The 19,858-nt window shown below is 35.5% G+C and overlaps 1 long non-coding RNA gene across 2 annotated transcripts; it reads left to right on the forward strand.

The window, feature by feature from the left end:
* The first annotated feature begins 17,748 nt into the window (after positions 1-17,748).
* On the forward strand, positions 17,749-19,639 carry LOC136853923 (uncharacterized). 2 transcript variants are annotated; one of them, XR_010857582.1, is made up of 3 exons: positions 17,749-17,894; positions 18,305-18,485; positions 19,489-19,639. It is a non-coding gene; the product is annotated as an uncharacterized lncRNA (long non-coding RNA). The 2 variants fall into 2 exon arrangements; XR_010857583.1 differs by lacking the exon at positions 17,749-17,894 and adding an exon at positions 17,947-17,964.
* The last annotated feature ends 219 nt before the right edge of the window (positions 19,640-19,858 follow it).

Consider the following 19,858-nt stretch of genomic DNA (forward strand, 5'->3'; position numbering starts at 1 on the left):
AACAGAATTGATGATTTACTAAACATCCTTCGTTATTATTTATTTCTGTCATTTATAAAGTACGTACTCCTTTATGGATCAGGTCAAAATGAATTTCGAGCAAAGTATAAAAACCAGTAAAACTGAGTATGAATAATTAATAAGACATTTTAAGATATTGCAAAGGTTTAACGGGTATCACCATGCATTTGAACTATAAACATATTATATCATGAAAGCAAGGGATGGTCGAGTCTAAATGATAAAGATGATATCCAGGTTTTGATGATCATTAAAAAAATATGATTCTGATATAAAACAGCATTTGAACTTTAAAAAAACTGTATAAACAGCGAATTGTTCGGTTACATTTGAAAAATGTCGTAAAAATAAAAAATGATAAAGAAACCCGTGTCGGATTTCTCACGAACTCGTTGATGGTAAGAATAAAAACCGAAAATAAGTACGAGTAAATCTACGTTCATGGTATTTTTAAACAGCTGTATACTCATACACATACATACATACATACATACATACATACATACATACATACATACATACATACATACATACATACATACATACATATATATATATATATATATATATATATATATATATATATATATATATATATATATATATATATAAATATATATACGTGTGTGTGGGTGGGTGGTGGGTGGGTGAGTGGGCGTGGTATGATGCGTGTGTATAAATCATTATTGGAAGAAAAAGAAACAATAGTGAATTTTAACATACAAGAGTATCTATCATTCTGGAAATGAGCCTCTCATAACGTCGTGTCCCTTCCATTTGCAAGGTTTCAGAGAACATTATCAGTAGCTCATAAGCTGCTCAGCGAAGCTTATCGTCGTATTGAAAGGCTCATAAATAAGAAAAGGATGACTAAACAGTCTCCGGGCGGAAAGACTTCTCACTTCGTTGTTGAGAAAATTGATGTTAACTCGAATTTTAAAAGGCGCGAAAGAGATTCGGTCTCTGATCTCACCAACAGGGCGAACGAGAGTTGACTCTCGATAAAGATATGAACCATTTATTTTATCAACGTGACATGAAGTACCCGGGGAGAATGACTTGAGAGAAATCAGGCTGCGTAAAAAACGGTCGAGCGAGTGCCCGCTGTGAATTCGTGGTATTTCTTAGAAGAAGAAGAAGAAGAAGAAGAAGAAGAAGAAGAAGAAGAAGAAGAAGAAGAAGAAGAAGAAGACGAACATAGCAGGACTGCAATAAATTCTTGGGTTTGTGGACCATGAACAATTGCATTGTTTGAACGAGATACTCTTCGAGATCGCAGCCAATGGGAGTCGATGAGATTATTAAAGATGAAAAAGAAATGAGAGGTCGTTTTCTGAAATTTCAAACTGATAAATATCTTCCACAGGCGCGATGCTTTCACACTTGAGCGGTTGTATCATGACTTAACAAAACAGGCAATGATTTTTTAGTATTTTTGTCAGGTTTCTGCATAACTTTCTGCTCACGCATTTTTGATTTGTTTTGTTTGCACTAGCTGGGCATTAATGACTGGTGTGCAGGTGCGAAGATTGGTCGTGTAAGGTGGCGCCGACCCAGCTGAGTGATGTATCATCGGCAACACCGAATAACTATTGAAAATTTTTTAAAGAAGTATTAAAGTAGAACCTTGGTATGATAACACCGAAAAGACGATGTTGATCAGCAGAGCCAGACTGAACACAGTCGACAGAGTTAAATGACAGGAAAAGAAATTTAAGAGCTCAGCGTGCAATAACATTAGGGACAGATTTAATTTCCTGTAGCAGTCATATCAGGGAAAATAAAGATAAACTAATTGCTAATATCTTTAATTTCACAGATCTGTCAAAAGAGGAAACTGAGAATTCTCTAGAAATTGAAAAAAAGGAAGGAATTTATAAAAAAAAAGTATATGGTACCATAGAAAAATTAACATTCTCAAGCACAATCACAAGCAAACTATAACGAGCCAGGGAGCCGTTCTAAAAACAAACACCTATACCACCATCACCACTACTACTACTACTAGTGCCTGTTACATGTCGGCAAAGAGAAACGAGCGCAGTTTTTCTCGTAATACAAGAATCTCAATGTTTTTAGGATGGGTAAAAAAAAATACTGAGAGCTTCTCGGAATGCATACCATCACGCTTTTCGGTACTCTCGCGTAAAAGAAAGAAGAGAAAAAAACTCTCTAAGGAATCTTGTCACAGCCATAAAAGACAAGAAGTGAGGGACATTACCAGTGACTTGCTCACTTGCAACTTGTCAGCCCTTTCAAGCTGTTCACACCATCCCTTTCATTCTTTTTTCTGTGAAGCCCAGCTTGACACTTCGGTGGAAGTTTTTTTTCATTATTTTATTTTCCCAGTCGTTGTGAATCAGTGTTTCAGTGGCTGCCTTACACTGTATTTGTACAGGTAATTTTGCAACTGGTGGGGATAGCTTGGTACATTACCGCAAGTAAATGCTCCAGTTGCATTTGTGCGCGAAAATGTGTGGATGTAAATGTTCTTGTAAACAAATAAGTCTCTTCCCCTTCATGTTTTCCTCTTATCCCTGATCAAGGGGACAGCAGTATTTAATTACAGGCCACTGCTTGCTTGAACACTTGTATTTTTGTCTTTAAAGCTCCCTAGTCACATTTACTTGCAATGTATGAATCATGCTGTATTCTTAATAGATTAGACTGAAATTGCCGCAATAATAAGTTCTTTACATCTTTGGTTTTGCAATCAGTGAAACTAAGCAGCATTAGTTCCGATCAGTCCGCCGATGGTGAACACTCATGGTGACAGAGGCTGTTCGTTTGTAACGTGGGAATAAAAGAACATTGGAAATCTTTATACCATTTATGTAAATCCTGAAGAACATAACTTGTAATGTGTATTGTGGTTTATCAAAAAAAAAAAAAATCGACAGGTCACGTTTCCAGTATGCCATGGAAAACGAAGACAATAACATGGAATACAGTGCTACAGATAAGGATTGCTCTGGGCCAGTAGGCAAAGATCAGAATGAAGAGTGGTCGACGAGTGTTGGTTAGTGCCATGATAAGATAATTTGGGTCTGAAAACCTAAAACAGTCTTTAAGTTTGATAAACACGCAAGTTTCTCCGAACAGTTTATGCTTTCTATTTGCGTCAAATGAATTGGTACGCTGGAAAAAAACTATGATAAAAGTTACATGTTTTTTTCAATATCTATCACAGAACAGTCGTGCCAGTGTGGACTGAATTGTAATCTTCCGTCTTCTTACGGCCAAGAAAATAGGCATAATTTGTCAACTAATGAATGAAAGAAATTTGCGAGAGGTATAACGCTCACCATTTTTCAAATGCAATGAACCGTGGCGTTTCAACGATACCCCAGTTGACCTTTAACATGAAACGAAACAGAAAACCTTTTCTCAGGTCACCCTCTTCCCAGCGAGGCTACCGCGTGATAACAGATGGGTCGAAAGTGGTTCGCGGATTTATGAGGTTTCTCCAGTCCACTTCTCTCGTCTTTACGATGACTGACCTTTTGGGAAGCTCCCTCATTACCAAATGAACAAAGATCAAGGAGAATAAGGAAGAATATGAACTGTGTAAACATCCGGGAATTTCAGAATCGTTTACTGTCTTCGACTGCAAAGAGGCCAATCAATCTGGAACATTTACGGCTAATTTCAGTGGATGAAGAGTAGTTATCCATTTTCTCAGTCGGTAAAATGAGAGAGAGAGAGAGATTGTAGTCCTCTGCACGAGACGAAGGCGAGAAAGATGAATATCATTAACCCTCATTTCTATACAGTTCCCCGTACGTCATACCTTGAAGCATCCAGACTTCAAATACATGGATGAATTGACTGAAGACACCGAAGTGAGCCCTCCATAGCCTCACGGATACCGTGAGGAGGCAACGGGTTCCATGAACGAAACCAGATCCCTCATCCAGGAGAGAGAGAGAGAGAGAGAGAGAGAGAGAGAGAGAGAGAGAGAGAGAGAGAGAGAGAGAGAGAGAGAGAGAGAGAGTTTCTACTTCGCCGAGATGCCACAGCTGCTGGAGTGATCCCAAGATCTCGTTAGGCCGAAGCTGAGATTCCACGCTGACCTCGTCATTGTAGGTATGGCTCTCCCTTTTCAATTCGTATACCATTATTTTTTTTTTATTATTTTTTTTTTCTCCGAGAATTCCTTGAGATCTGGCTCACATTCCTGTCCGTATGTTTGCCTTGGGAACATTTGGCCATATAATATTATGCATATGCGGTGCATGTGGGACGATGAGTATCATTGCCACATAGCCGAGTGGTCAAAGTCGACGGGTTTTCGGTGATTATAAGCCAAAGGCCCAGGTTCGACTCCTGGCTAGGCCAGAAGCCCTTAATAAGTATAATTCTCCTTGGGTGTGAGTTATTTCCTATTGGGAATTCGATATTATACGATATTTGTGGTTTAATATTTGTGAATATCAAAAAGATTCTCGTGTTTATAACAAAACTTCACACAATCACACGCACACACATGCACATTTCTATATATATATATATATATATATATATATATATATATATATATATATATATGTGTGTGTGTGTGTGTGTGTGTGTGTGTGTGTGTGTATGTATCATTCTCTAGGCACAGTCTCTTTTTTTCAGCAAATGTCAATGCGTACATGCCGTCTGCAACTTCCTGGCAACAATTCTGATATTTTTAGTACTTTCTCCAATTTCTTTGGGACAAACAAAAACGATTTCCATGTCGCTCAACTTATTTATTCCAAAACCGACCCTGTCTCAACCACTAACTTACGGCTACCTTCAGGGCTGCCCTAGCTTTATTGTGGAACCACACTTCAATATATACGTGCGTTCAGTTTAAAAGCTAATTGAAAAGCAAGAATCTAAAATAAAAAATTTGAAATTTAAAAAAAAAAAAAATTCACAGTTCGTTAAAATAAGAATTTTCACAGGACAGAAAATTTTTCTATAAATCCTCCGGCTCCCGAGAGAGCCCCAAAGTCAGCAGCCATTCTGTGTCAGACACAGTTTACACTTAGAGGTTTTCACGCCTCAGTAGAAACAACGCTGGCGCTGTCAGGCCCATTATTTTGCATTTTTCAATCTAAATTTATATCTAAAATATTTATTCAGACAAGCTTTCTCAGTGGATTCTTTTCCTTCATTTATATTCCTGTATGATTTACTTAAATTTACACTTCCATGGTGACGTGCCTACTATTTATAATTAAGATTTGTGGTGTTGTATGTTACTTTTCTTTCATTAGATGTAACATAAACAGTAATGTTAGTAAGAATTCCAAATGTAAGTATCGATAACGAAAGGATGGCTGGAGAGAGATTTCGACTAAGTGGTGAAAATATCTTGCACTGGAAAATTAAAATGAATCATAATAAATTTTGTGATTGGTACTCAATTATGCACCAAATTTAGATATTAACTGACTAACTGGCTGAATGATCATCATCTATCTGGCGTCACACCTCCTTGAAGGAGAAATGGGGAGTTTTTACAACTACGTGGGAATATCGCAAAGGCTCAGGTTTGTTTTGATGGGTCTGTCTACTTCGTGTTAAACCCTAGACCAGAGTTTCCTGTTTTGAAACAGGTGGGAAAAGGTGTTCCCGTGGATCCCTTGGTAGCGATTTATCTTGCCTCCGTTTTGTGACTCGTTCGGTCCTTGCTCCGTTCAGCCTTATATTTTCTTTATTTTTTCATTATAAGAGTCATTGTAAACTTAAAGACAAGAAGAAAACCCTTGAAAAAATTCTTCATGGTAAACTTTAAGTATTTTTGCTCATTAATGCTTTTAAAAATGAAAATAATAACCTGCTTATGTGAGTGTAATCTGACGTATTTACATAGATATGATAAAAAATAAAAGTAGTTTGCAATACGTTCGACTCATGATGCTGTTATACACGGGTTTATATACAAATCAAGAGCGACAGTTTGTTGCTTCAGATAAAACTTATCCTGACCCAATAAATTTTTCACCATGGTTGGAGGGTCAGGCTTAATATTCCCACGGGCGCTACGCAGAAAGCCGACTAACACATTTTATTCGCCTTTCTCCTCCTCCGCTTCTGAAATCTGAAACTCTTAACTCTTTCATGTCCCGCGATTACCATAATCTGACCAAGTTAACAGGGGTCTTTGGGAAGGTGCAAAGAGTGAAGCCCCTTTCGCGCCGATTTGAATCCCTTCTCTCCCTGTGGTTCAGCCTGATTTTTGTTGTTGTTTTGTCTAGAATGTTTCACGAACTGAAATCCTCACCTTTTCTTTTATTATCTTATTATTAACAATCATTTCCTGATGATACACAAAAATATCAGCCAGAAAAACCATACCACTTTATTGTTATTGCAGTGAGAGAGAGAGAGAGAGAGAGAGAGAGAGAGAGAGAGAGAGAGAGAGAGAGAGAGAGACCGTTGCAGTCATCTGAATCTCCTTTGAGCGATGGGCAAGGAGGAGGAATACAATCCTATATGGTCCGTTCGCTGGAACGAATCTTCAACTGACTTAAGCCTTAAAAAGCAACTCCCTTTTATTGGAAGCGTTCAGGAAGGTGAGAGAAAATAAAAAGAAAGAGGATATTCTAAATGAGGAAGAACTCTCTCTCTCTCTCTCTCCATATATGGAACTAGTTCAATCAAGTTCGCCTACTGTTTATTTTTTTTTTTTACCAGCCCATCCCGTTTTACAGGACTTTTTTTTAGGACTCTCTCTCTCTCTCTCTCTCTCTCTCTCTCTCTCTCTCTCTCTCTCTCTCTCTCTCTCTCTCTTATCATGTTTCCCAATCGAAGCTATGTCTGCGATGAAAAAATAGAATATGTGTGGGTTAATTTTTATCATCTAGAGGTGGGGTTAGTGGGGTCTCCTTCTCATATTATGTCCGGAAAGCAAATCTGCGTAGTTATACAAATATATATATATATATATATATATATATATATATATATATATATATATATATATATATATATATATATATATATATATATATATATATATATATATATATATATATATATATATATATATATATATATATATATATATATTATATATATATCAGAGAGCGTACGCAAATTCCACTGGGGAAAGAAATCTCGAAGATATGTAGAAACGTAACGCAATTCATCTAAACGTCCCGATAGGACATCTTCGAAGTTATGAAGTATAAACCTCTCCATAAAAACGAAAAATTGAAAAAATAATCTGCGATCACACGATTAACCATAAAATATTGTAATAGGTAACGAAATATTTTAGAAAAATATTTTCCCGATTTGTAGGGAGTAAATAGAATGAGTCTCCATTCGCCTGAAACTTTGAGGAAACCATTTGAGAATCGTTAGGCGAAGATTTATAAGCTGTGAAGATTTAGTAACGAAATTGATTAACATAACTTATCAGAGAGGGGAAATAGATAACAGCATGTGAGCGGCACCTCTGCTGCTCTTCCGACCAGAGAAGCAGTAATTTGGTTTAGTGGGATAGGTTAACATCAAGTATCAGATACCTTTTGCAAGCAAGGTCTGCTGAGCATGTTTGTCGGAAGGATGGTGGGGGGCTGACAGCTTCATCCTAAGTATTATGCTTATGAAACAGCAGTAGGCTTGAGTGGGCCTCAGTGTAATAAAACTTATATCGCAGTAACAGGATATAACGTAGCATTAAATCTGTTTTATTTGAGCAAGTAAGAATATTCCCAATAAAAATATCAGAAAATAAAGGTAACACTGTAAGATACAGAAAAAAATATAAAATAACGAAATAGAGGATGAGACAGAATAGACGCCATGTTTCCATAGCGCGTCGAGTGGGAGACTATGGTAGTGAGGGCATTCTCGATTTTTGTATAAGACTTCAGGCATTATAACCTTGCACAAAAATATGTAGGATTAAAGAAGAGAAGGTTAGTTAATGAGCAATGGTACGATAAGGTTAGTTTCTTAATAGGGATGGTCCTAGAAACGTCTAGCTATTTTAAACAAATATCTATATATCAGTTTGCTAACCCTGCACTATTGGTACAAGCTGATGCTAGTACCGATCCCAACTCTGGGTCAACTGGTGGCCGGCATGCTGAATCGAATCACGAACCTTGCTGTATAACTGAGTTACAGCACCAACATATACACACACATTTATATATATATATATATATATATATATATATATATATATATATATATATATATATATATATATATATATTACTAAAAGGACCTCATTCAAACTGGATGGTATCTAATGGAGTATTTATTCAGAAATAAATACTCCATTAGATACCATTCAGTTTGAATGAGGTCCTTTTAGTAATTCTACTAACGCACAGAACAATTGTGTATGTGATAAAGTTAATATATTCATATATGTATATATGTATGTACGCGTGTGTTTGAAATTGCGCAGTATGCGTACATTAAGTAAAATGTAAGTGAGTGGGGGAGAGATTATGAAGAAACCTTTGTGTGTAATCTTTCCTGGTGTGAATATTGAGCATGTCACTTGACAGTGATATTAAAGGTAGAAACAAAGTTAAAGATATAAGCTAACAACACTCTCTATTCTTGTTTATTTTCTATGCTAACTGGCAAATGAATAAATCAGTTTCACAGCATGAATTCACTCATTCATGTGACCTGATAAACTACTTACTGTTTTCTTTTGCTTGTTTTGCATCAAGATGGACCTTCAGGGATGCGGTGACATAGAGAGAGAGAGAGAGAGAGAGAGAGAGATATCGATCATGGCATAAACATGCAGACTCCATTAATTCTCTCTCTCTCTCTCTCTCTCTCTCTCTCTCTCTCTCTCTCTCTCTCTCTCTCTCTTATATCTTTACAGACAATACTATGTTCGTCGGATTGGCAGAGTTACAGCTAAATAATAATGAGAGAGAGAGAGAGAGAGAGAGAGAGAGAGAGAGAGAGAGAGAGAGAGAGATCATGGCATAAACATGCAGACACCATTAATTCTCTCTCTCTCTCTCTCTCTCTCTCTCTCTCTCTCTCTCTCTCTCTCTCTCTCTTATATCTTTACAGACAAAACTGTATTCGTCAGATCGGCAGATTTACAGCTAAATAATAATGAGAGAGAGAGAGAGAGAGAGAGAGAGAGAGAGAGAGAGAGAGAGAGAGAGAGAGAGAGAGAGTCGAAGCTGAAGAACACCACCCCCCCACCTCACCCGGCCCCCTCAACAAAAATGGGAATAAAATTCCATCGATATGACGGCCGTAATGAATACCGAACAAGGCGAATCCATCCAGCCAATTAGACAAGGTATTCTTAAAGTGGCTCAGCAGATGTGCCCCTGTGAATCTCTCTATCAGTTATTTTTTGGGAGTGTCTTTTTTTTTATATATTAGCAGGACCGGTTAAAGAGGGGCCCCTCGACAACTGATGAGAGAAAGTAGGGAAAACAAAGAATAAGTTGTTTGAGGTCGACGCAGTCTTCCAGGGCCCCTCGTGCTAAGGGGAATTCAAGAACCCGAAATGCTATGCCCAAGTCAGGTGATTCGGGGAGACAACGGTCGTAGGACTTTTATGATCTGCAACTATGGGGTTGAATGACGGTAACTGAAAGTTAATCTGAGTCACCAGGAGGTGCTAAATGGATCGTTTACTGCAGATTAACCCACAAAGATATTTTAAGAAAAAGGAATCTGTTTGCATAAAGAAACGGACATCTCTTAGAAAATCATAAGATGACATTTCAGATCTATTTTACTTATTGAACTGAAGAGACATATATTCCTTTCAGATAGTTAGCCAAGCGTCTTGCCTTAGAATTTTAGCTTATCGCTATGGAAGGCAAAGTTGTATAGTCTTGTTACGTGTATAGTAATGTTTTCTTTCAAGAATAATCGACGTACTTAGCAGTGTTTGCTAAGTTGAAGATTTTGAAAAATCATCCGGTTTTAGCGTCGCAAAGACTGCAAACACTGATGCCCGAGAAATAGATTGTAGATTATTCTTCAGGAACTTAAAAAGATCATCTACAATAACAAAGGGATTTATGAGACTTTTATTCAGTCCCAAATTGCCATCTTCTAACTGTAGCATTCTTCTTGTCTCCTAAAAGAAGGATTTTAAATCATCTCTGGGAATTTACGGGCGCTAAAGATTAGCTTCATATTCGTCTGCATTTGTTCCAGTCTCAAGGAAGGTAAATGGTGGTACTTGTCAAATTTACTTTGGTTTGTGTTACCATGAAAAATACATAGAAATTATCGACATTTTTAATCTCGTCGTTTGAAAATACCCTCAAATTTCTTAAAAATAATAATAATAATAATAATAATAATAATAATAATAATAATAATAATAATAATAATAATAACTGGTAATCTAGTGACGCCTGACTTCCAGGTATAGGCCTACATAAGTTTCTCTGTAACGTGCATAGCAAATTTGAAAAAAATCGACGTAAGAGTTTCCAAGTCATGGAAACTTATATACAAATTGTGCTTGCAAATTAGGCTGTTAGAGCCTAATTTGCAAGCGGATTAACAATATGGTTTTCAAGGCATATGTAGATGATATATTTGGGAGCAGTTTGATGAAATTTCGTACTATATTACTCTATACGAAATGTATACTTTGAGAATGTTGATAACGCAGGTTGCATGACATGGCGGACATGTTGGATTTTATTGCAAGCCTAAAAAGATCTTCTGTAAAACGGCGGATAGATAATTCGTCATACTTAGCATGTGTAATCTACTTACGCTGGAAAACAACAAAAGTTTTGTTAATGTTAATTCATAGGCAAAGTAAGGGACCAGGCTTTTTAGTCACGTGTCTCAAAATTTTTAAGTCTCCAAAACTTCAAAAATCACTCAGCTGAATAATAATAATAATAATAATAATAATAATAATAATAATAATAATAATAATAATAATAATAATAATAATAATAATAATAATCACAAAGAGAACAAGAAGGCTTCTTGAAGACCTTGAAACATAAAGGTATGATGAAAGAGTAAATATACAATGAAAGAGTAAATATAAAAAATTATTTCGTATTGAACATGAGGAATATTAGGGAAAAATAAAGAAAAGAAAATATTCCACATTGCAAATGAGGAAGATCATGTTTTCGAAAAATTATAAAATTACAAATGCAAGAATCATGACTCATTGCTATATTCAAAGGTCCGCAAAGGCTTGTCGTAGGTCCAGAATGATACTGTGCAATAGCAGCGGTGCAGAGTGATAATTTAGGTAGAGCCGTGGCCTAGAATTTTTCTCGGAGAGATGATGACTTCAACGAGAATGTCGCGATCTCGAAATTTAAAACACCTTCGAAATTTTATGTAACCCGGAGCAGCTAATAGCACGTTTTTGCGGTCAGCCCATGAAGAGTAATTCAAGTTTGACTCGGGAGATTTGTTCATGTAATTTCCTTCGTATAAGTCTTCCACTTGAACGACAATTGCAGCGTCCAGATTACAGCCTATCATCTCCTACGATCCGAAGATGAAGAACGCCCCGCCGAAAGAAAATGAAAACTGAAATGAGAGTCTTATATTTCATTTTGCTTTCATTTCCACGTGGATGGTGAGCAGTGAAAACTGTTCTGAATTGCCACAACTGCGCCGTTAGTATGGCATGAAAATTAATTGTAGGGGTACAGAAAATAACAGCATATCTTTCACGAGTTATGAAAAGCAATATTTAAGTTAGATGAAGAATGACAAAACTTCAAATTTCTCAATACGTGATGAATCTCCATTTAATTGTGCAATGATCGCCTATCTTATGATAAAGAGGTTAAGATTTATTTATTAATCACGTGTATCTTTTTTTTTTTTTGTATCCTAGTGCCAAAATGATGCTGGACATGAGAAATTCGAATTTAATTCGCAGTTTTTGGAAGTGAAATCTCACGCCTTCTCATTTGGTGCCTCTTGGAAATTAACGGCTGTTAGTAATGTCGTGAAGAGAGATGTGATTATTATTTCTTAATGTATTTTATCTCTTGATTAAAACAGTTGTTCCTACCGGAATGCATATTCATAGACGGTAATGTATGTATGTATGTATGAATGTATGTATGTATATATATATATTATATGTGTACATATATACAGTATATATACATAAATACATACATATATGTATATATATATATATATATATATATATATATATATATATATATATATATATATATATATGTTCACATTTAATTACCAGTGAATATAAATTCTTGTAGAAGCAGCAATTCCAATGAAGAGCTTGGAACTTGCATAAATGCCCAGTCCAGGCAACTCAGAATCTGTTTAAGAAAAACATGATATATACAGTATATCCACGCGTTAGGTACGCCTGATTCAGTAAAAAAAAAAAAAAACTCTCAAGAATATGTTCACAACTGAGTGAAATCATATTTCGATTTTATCGCAAGTATCTCTAAGATTGTTTGAGTAAACTAAATACTCTACGTATTATATTTTCTAGTGTCAATTTTTTTTAAAAATCAAAATAAGAACAGATGAACGAAAAAATCTATGGATGCCAAAAATTTATGGAAATACTTTTGGGGAGAGGAGGAAGTAATTAGGAGGAATCTAGATAATACATAGAAAGTAAATAGTTAAAAATAAATAAATGACTAAATAAAGGAGTAATCTGGAGGTGCCCGACTGTGCCCCTTGGTCTACGCACACGTCGACAAGGATCCCCCAGGGGTACAGAGGATATAATCAAATCAAATGTGACGCAGGTCTCATTCTACCGCCGGGGGAAGAGTAGGGGGGGAGGAGGAGGAGGAGGAGGAGGAGGAGGAGGAGGAGAGAAGGAGGAACTGAGGAATAGGAGGAGGAGAAGATTCGGGTGAAACTGGTCTCGAAATGGTACAGTTTTTGCTAGGTGCCCCAAAGACTGTTACAGCCGCTAATACTTGTTTAGTGGGTCACCTTGGTTGGCGGCAAAAATAAAAAAAAAGATGATAGAAAACACAGAAGCAGAAAGGAAAATGAGAATAAGAAGGAAAGGATGTATTCTACGCTGAGTACATATATATATATATATATATATATATATATATATATATATATATATATATATATATATATATATATATATATATATATATATATATATATATATATATAAATGTATATATAAATATGCATATATATGAATATATATATATATGTATGTATGAATATGCATATATGTATGTATGTATATATCCATGTATATATGGGGCAGGAGAAATTAAATACATATGGGTCGAATACTTAAACTTACACATTAAATTACTTGTAAAAATATATCAAATTAAATTTGGTATCATCTGGAGTGCATTCAAGCACGATACATAACATCTAATAACTAAATATTCATCAGGAAAGTTTATTCCCTCTTCCGAATTCCTCTCAGCCACTTACCCAAACAAGAGCAATAAAGGCAGACTTCTCTGGCTGTAAACGTCTCCAGCACGCATGCGCCGACCTCTGTGAAAGTCAAGAACGCAAAACCTGTGACTGTTGGTCATGTCAAAGCAGTTGTTAAAATATTTTCGTTTTATTCTGCTTTAACACTGGTTTGCCTGTTTCTTTTTGCTTTTCTAAATGAGAGTAAACCGCTTTTTCAGGTTCGTTGATCGAGGAGGTTTCGTGTAATGATAAAAGCCTAATTTATATATATATATATATATATATATATATATATATATATATATATATATATATATATATATATATTAGTGTGTTTTTATATATATATATATATATATATGCCATTGTGCATACGGTTATATAATATCGTTATTTGTATATGTGTACCAATAAATTTATCCCAACACACCACTAAGTAATCGTACAGATTCATAAGTTTTTTTTCGTAAAAACACGAGGACGCAGATAGACGTACTCACATGACAAGAATACGCAAGGTAAAAACAAAAAATTATGAGGTCACCCAGCGCCGTGTTTTCCCTGTGAGTGGAGCGTAGATGGAATTTCTCCTTCCTTGCATTTGTGATATATATATATATATATATATATATATATATATATATATATATATATATATATATATATATATATATATATATATATATATATGTATGTGTGTATGTATAAGTATATATATATATATATATATATATACACACACACATATGTATACTGCATATATATGAATGAGGTTGTTAACCCTATGCTCTTTTCTAGATTCCCAGGTGTCTTTGGTACCCATTCACAGCTCGGACGACCGGTGACTGTGGGCCGGACACGAACCACGCACCTTACTTTTGCGTGCTCAGTCAGCTACCACTTAACCATTTAACCAGTCACGTTTACGCACGACACACACACGCGTACACACACACACACATGCAAGCACAAACACAGTGAATGTCTACTGAACGTAATAAGTTTGGTTTTGAACTCACAACTCGAGAACAATTGGGATAACTAAAAAGAGATATTTCCGAATGTTAATCGTGTTACAAGTTGTATTACTAATTACTGTATTCACTAAGTATGAATATGAACCATTATCTGCTCATTAAATTGCCCTTGTGTAAGTTTTCTCCATATCTGCACGTGGGGATTCCATTTCTATGAAATTGCTCAGCAACCGTCTAACCATTTTATTAGCCCACTCCAGATATTTTAGTATCTGTTCATATTAAAAAATGATGATAATGACACGTTGGCAATTTCACCTTCTTGAGGATTTTAACCGCCGACGACGTTTGTTTTAATAATAATAATAATAATAATAATAATAATAATAATAATAATAATAATAATAATAATAATAATAATAATAATAATAGTCAGCGATTCCCCCTCATGATATTTATGCGTCTTCATGATAATAAATCTGCCCTTGTTCTACTTTTCCAGACAGAAGCTGCTTCTTCTCGGATCGACTTTGAAAACTGTGATTTCGTATAAACTCTACGCTTTGTTCGTTCACTCAATCGAGGTTTTAATGGTTCAGTTTGCGGAACTCTTTATACGCCACTTTCTTTATTGGGACATGTATACAATTTATCATGTATAATACACTTATTTGTCATTTGCGGTATAAGTAAACGGCATACGTGCCGAAAGGATACGCACGTTTTCCTAATTTCTTTATCTCATGTGTCCTGATTGTTTTAGTTACATTTTTAAATTAGGGAAAAATTTCTTTTTTAACAATCTTTATTCCGCCGGTCTTTCGTCAGACAGTCCATTAAACCAAAAGTCAGCAAAGTCCTCAGCCGCTGAAACATTCACGTCTAAGAAGAGGAATTAAATCGAGTAAAATCCAACCTGGAACATGTCCATTCTCTCACTTTCTTTTCCAACAACAAACAAAGCTTTCAACGACTTATTTCAGAATGGAACCATGCAGCTTAACAATGACAGTGCGCGGAGAATTATCGGCGAAATTGATTTAATGCGTGTGCGCTTCCAGCCGCTATTAAATTCCCGCGGGAGTTTCGCTCATCACGCTTCGCTTGTTAATGGGAAACTTCCCTCTGCAGTCTTTTTCTTTCCGTGCTTGAGTTGAGGCCTTTCTATTTTATTTATAATCTGGTTTACATGGTACTTTTAAAGGAATAATAATAGTTTTATATATATATATATATATATATATATATATATATATATATATATATATATATATATATATATATATATATATATATTATATAGAAATATATATATATATATATATATATATATATATATATATATATATATATATATATATATATATATGTATTATATATATGTAATGTAAATATATAAGCAAATATCAATCAATATCGAGTCCACTTGCACCTGATTGTAAGTTATCCCCAAGGTTTAGTGAATTCGGTATCAAACGACATTTGTGCTTAATGACTGGAAATATAAAAAAAAGTCACGTGCGCGTATGTAAAAAAATACACACACACTCACACACACACACATATATACACACACACACATATATATATATATATATATATATATATATATATATATATTTTTTTTTTTTATATATATATATATGTGTGTGTGTGTGTGTTTGTGCGTGTAGGTGACTTTCACTCCACGTAAGTAGAGTGCCATTAATATCCCCGCATTCAGCAGAAACGAAAACGTGGTTGCCACTGGCCTATCTGCCACTTAAGGGGGTTTTCCACCAACCAAGCGGTACACAACCCTTCCCTAGGCGGCCGTCTTCCTCGGGGTACGTCTTAACTGTATCCATCACCACTGGCACTTCCTAGGGCAGCAAATAACAGAGCGTCTCGCCCACTGCCACTGTGTAACCTCTAAAGATCCCTAACAGAATGAAACGCTCAACGCCAGAGCAGGATGCTAATTGCGAAACGTCAGGAAAAACTGACTGCTTGCACGCGTGCCTCATTCAAATGCGGTTGACCTTTAAGAGATACGAAACTTCCCATTTGTGTGACTTCCGCCATCTGTGTTTACGTAACGAGAAACAAGAGGAAGGAAAATATGTTGTTATGAATACATTCAGAAATATGCTCAGCTTCCTCTTCCTTCTCGACAAAGCCCCTACTTTGAAATTAGAAGTCTTTCCAGGCTTGGGTAAAATGTTATCTCTCACGAATTGTGGTTTTCGAAGATTCTGGAATTCAAGATCTGGAAAGAAATGAAAAGCATGGCAATAATATTTCCGAAATCATGATATTTCATTGCAATCTTCTTTCTGTTAGCCAAGAGCCGTTTAAGACACTTTCTGGACTATTTTGAAACTACTGTCTCATGAGATTACCATCCTCATAGTAAGGGTCATTATAAATCTCCTTGGTACTTGAGGACTACAGTAATATCAGAATCTTGTAGTTTTTCAAACCCTTTTTAACACAAGTATGTATTCGACGTCAGTCACAAATACTCAAATATTATAGCTTTAATTATTCAGCTAAACCTCGGTCTCTATACATGAACAACAAAAACAAGAGTTTCGTTTCACTATATTTGAAGTTTAAATAATTTTCATTTGGAGAAGACTCTTGGTTGTTCTATATACGCAGCGTTTGAGATTTTCTCCTTGAAGTACCTAAGACTAACGCGTGGTTCCACAAGAAAAAAAAAGAAAACTCGACCATTAGTTTTCGTAATCTTTCCTCTACGCAGTGTGTTCCCAATTCATGTGTTTTCATGACTCCTGTGAAATGGGATGAATATTTTATGGACACTCATATTCACGCATTATATTATGGTTGATATCCAGCATGCAAATATCATAGCAAATTTTATATATATTATATACGGTATACACTTGGGCTGTTTCTATGTGGCCTTTAGGCGCGTTTGAAGCAATCTTGTAACTCCAGAGTGTTGCAGATCTATCACATAGTTCTAAATTTTATCTTAAGAATATTTTACGCCTGGTTGCCAAGATGACCCTTTTCAAATATCCATTTATTTTTGCAACAGAATCTTCACTCCGGTAGACTATTTGCAGGTAAATGACTTTGCAATGGTGACTTTCGCCTTCAGGATTATATCAAAGTGAGCAACCCTTGAAACGCCGAAGGTGATCTCGAGGACTTTCAGCCTCTGGTTCAAGGCTCAGTGTAAAAAACAAGGAACCGCAAAAAGTTAAACAAGCAAAAAACTAGTGTCCCGGGAAATTGGAGGGTTAAGAATAACACGCATCTCGTAATGCTGTTGTTCTAAAGACAATGAAATCTTTCAAACCTCGGACTTCGTAGCTTTTATTTTTCGCCAGAACAGGATCCGAGTGAAGAACTGGACCCCTTTTGCAAGCTTTAAAGTATTCTTTTTTCGCAAAGGGCATATCGTAACGGATGTAAAAAATCGACGTCGATCGAGGACAACCGGGTATAAATAGAGACGGTCGCGCTCCCCAGCACGAGTCCTGCGCTATTCCTGACAAAGTGAGTAGTGTTTCTCTCAGTCGTAACAGTGCTTGTGGTGATTCTCGTGATATTTTCACTTCGCTGAACAGTAATCGCTGCCGTGCTTATTTCGTAATGGATTTCAGAACAAAATGAAACTGACGTAGATTATTTTAGCTCATGATATGTTACTGGCATTAGTTTAGACATTTTTCATTTCTTTTCTTTCCCACGTGAACAACTTAAGGAAGTCTTATCATATCTAATGTTGGAAAATAATCTTGCATTCTGAAATTCTTAAAACGGTAATGTGTGGGAACAAAAGTTTAAAAATAACAACTAGGGCTTTTTATGCTAACTTTTTTTCCGGAGCATCTATCATGAATCGTCTATTTTGCTAAATGTTTTTATTGTAACTTTATATTTAAAAATGACGTTTCTTCTTACAGATGATGAGAACCATTTATCTGCTGACCGTGTCCGTATGTCTGCTGCTGGCGCTGGCTTCGACGGAGACAGAAGCGCGTCCGCAGTTCTTCGACGCCGTCGGCGACTTTTTCGAGAACGTCGGCGACGGAGTCGGGAACTTTTTCGAAGGCGTTGGCGATCTCTTCACAGGTTGAGTAATAAGTGCGTGCGATTCCCCTTTCGTCGTCTTGTACCTTAAATTAAACTCTTTTTTTCCTCCTCTCTCTCTCTCTCTCTCTCTCTCTCTCTCTCTCTCTCTCTCTCTCTCTCTCTCTCTTTACCTTCTTCCCTAGGTTCATGTCTACTTACAAGGGGTTATTTATTTGTTGATTTATTTATTACTTATATATTTATCTATTTATATATTTATTTATTTATTGATTTACCTATTTATTCCGTTGCTTCATTTTCATTCAGTGATGTTTTATCTATTTATTCTATTACCTGAAGTAATGCTTCTCAACAAAAATACGGAAGGTATTCAAATAATTACTCAGTGAAAATGGTAGCTAATTTCGCTCCTGTTAAGTAAGATTAATTCACTTGTTGTGAATGATGAAAGTTTAAGTAAAAGAAAATATAACAAAAAAACAAGGAACCTGATCTAATTTCAATTAAGACATCCGTCACGAGTTGAATGTAGACGAGGAAATATCAGAAGCAGGTTTTGCTAATAAAAACTTAATCCTTGCGAACTGTAGGATAAATCAGATTCAGCGTCCAGCTTTTAATACGAACACTGTTAATAATTCTTGTTGACAATTTACCACTTCTACACATCTTCACATTAGTTACATTTATTGTTTAAGCTTGCCTCGCTTTACTTTGCTTCTCTTGTCATCCCAAATGATATCTTTTGCTTTTATTACCTGTTATTATTCTGATTTATACATTACATTTTTTTCTTCTACAGTGCGTCCCTTTTATATTTCTTTTTATTTCTTTTAAGGTCTATGTTTTATTTCTTTTTGTTTTGCAACGATTCTTATCTCTGGTTTTTCCTCTTTATTCGTTTTAATGTTTTCTGTGAATCGTTATAATTTCATTTTGTCTCTGTTATCGTTCCAACGTTTCTCTTCCCTTGTTTCTGCTTTCTGTCTCAGTTCCAGCATACTGATTCTTATACTCCTCATGTTTTTCACTCTCTTATTTTCTTTACCTCCAGGGCTGGCGACAGGAGCGACCAGTAGGACTCGAACGACCCTGGTCTCCCGCCAGAGGCCACCTCAGAACCTCGACGAGGCCATTCGTAGCGATAACCTCCGACTAATCGTTGACTAACAGAAAAAAATGACGTTCTTTTTCTTGAATTAAAATATATATATATATATATATATATATATATATATATATATATATATATATATATATATATATATATATATATATATATATATATATATCCTGTCTGTGATGTTCAAGAATTAATATTATCTTGAAAAGAAAAATGGATTAACAAAGATTTTTTTACCAAAATTGTTTTTCTTCATAGTCAGTCCTTGTTTTCATGTACAGTCCTTGATTAACATTAGGAT

The sequence above is a fragment of the Macrobrachium rosenbergii genome, chromosome 28, assembly GCF_040412425.1.
Source record: "Macrobrachium rosenbergii isolate ZJJX-2024 chromosome 28, ASM4041242v1, whole genome shotgun sequence".
In the NCBI taxonomy this organism is placed as follows: Eukaryota; Metazoa; Arthropoda; class Malacostraca; order Decapoda; family Palaemonidae; genus Macrobrachium; species Macrobrachium rosenbergii.